This window comes from Sus scrofa, chromosome 2 (assembly GCF_054392235.1).
Source record: "Sus scrofa isolate SSC_HxYL_T2T_F1_AM1 chromosome 2, Sscrofa_HxYL_maternal_Yorkshire_Landrace_v2.0, whole genome shotgun sequence".
NCBI classification, from domain to species: Eukaryota; Metazoa; Chordata; class Mammalia; order Artiodactyla; family Suidae; genus Sus; species Sus scrofa.
The window spans coordinates 61,820,862-61,822,559 of NC_139384.1; the positions used below are offsets into that span (position 1 = coordinate 61,820,862).

The window sequence follows — 1,698 nt, forward strand, 5'->3', positions numbered from 1 at the left end:
ATAATTATAAAAATAATTTGTACACAGAAAGAGTTTAAAATGTAGAGCTTTCCATTACATGGAAACAATTCCTCTCAAATATATATATATATTTATATGGACACACACATATATATATATATATGGACACACACACACATATATATATATGGTGACACATTATGGTATTAGAATATGAAGAATAACTTTGGCATTATATATATGTATATAGTATTTAGCATGGAGAAAAATAAACAACTAGTGTAAAAATCTATTATTTCATAGTTCACTGGAAAACAGATTCCACATTCCACATTTTCTTTAGAGCCTTTGTGACATCGTTACTCCTAAAGCTATAGATTAAGGGGTTTAGCAAAGGAGTGAGTATGGTATAAAAGACAGATACAGCCATGTCTTTTTCAGGAGTGTGGTAGGAGCTAGGGAGCATGTAGGTGTGGGCTGAAGCCCCATAGAAGAGGATGACCACAGTCATGTGGGAAGAGCAAGTCATAAAGGCCTTCTTCTGACTTTCTGCTAAATTCATTCTGCGGATGGTGAGGAGGATGAAAGAATAGGAGCTTGAAATTATTGTGACAGGAATGAGGATCATGAGGACACAGCATAGGTACATGAGTGTCTCATAGATGGATGTGTCTGAGCAGGAAAGCTTCATTACAGCAGGGACCTCACAGAAGAAATGATGGATCTCCCAGGATCTGCAGAAAGGAAAGGTCATGGTGATGGGTGTGAACATAAAGCCTTCCACTGATCCCAGCAACCAGACACCAAGAGGACCCACACCTTATGACTCATGAGAGTAGAATAATGGAGTGGATGACAGATGACCACAGAGTGGTCATAGGCCATGGCAGCCAGAAGAAAATATTCAAAACCTCCAAGTGTCAAGTAGAGAAACATCTGCATTCCACATTCAGGGGCTGAGATCAAGCAATTGTCATACTGTCTTTCATTATGTTCTACCCCAAAATATAGAATATAGTTCCCTGCACTAGACAGTAGGAACTCATTGCTTATCCAATCTAAATGTAACAGTTTGTACATACGAAGCCCAAATTCTCCATCCATCCCACATATCCTCGCCTCCTTCCTGGCTACCACAAATCTGGTATCCATATCTGTGATCTGTTTCTGTTGTTTCTGATTCATAGATTGGATCATTTCTTTCATATTTTAGATTCTATATACGAGTGATATCATATGGTATTTGTCTTCCTCTTTCTGTCTTATGTAACTTAGTATGACACTTTCTAGTTGCATCCATGTTTCTCCAAATGACATTATGTTGTTCTTTTTATGGCTTAGTAGCATTCCATTGTATTAATGTACCACATGTTCTTTAAAAAAAATTCATCTGTCAATGGGCATTTATTTTCTTTCCATGTACTGGCCATTGTGAATAGTGATGCAGTGAATGTAAGGGTAAATGCAACTTTCTGAAAGAAAGTTTTGTCTAGACACATGCCCAGGAGTGGGAATGATGTATCATATGGTAATTTTATATTAGTTTTCTGAGGAACTTCCATACTGTTTTCTATAGTAGTTTTAGCAGTTTAAATTCCCAACAGTGAAGGAAGCTTCCCTTTTCTCCACACCCTCTCTAGCTTTTGTTATTTGTTGACTATAAAATCATGGCTATTCTGACTGGTTTGAGGTCATACCTCATTGTAGTTTTGATTTGCATTTCTTTAATAATTAGAG

The 1,698-nt window shown here is 37.0% G+C and overlaps 1 pseudogene; it reads right to left on the reverse strand.

Annotated features, from left to right (window-relative positions):
* Nucleotides 1-265: 265 nt before the first annotated feature.
* LOC110259582 (olfactory receptor 2T5-like) lies at nucleotides 266-1,113 on the reverse strand (annotated as a pseudogene).
* Between the last annotated feature and the right edge of the window lie 585 nt (nucleotides 1,114-1,698).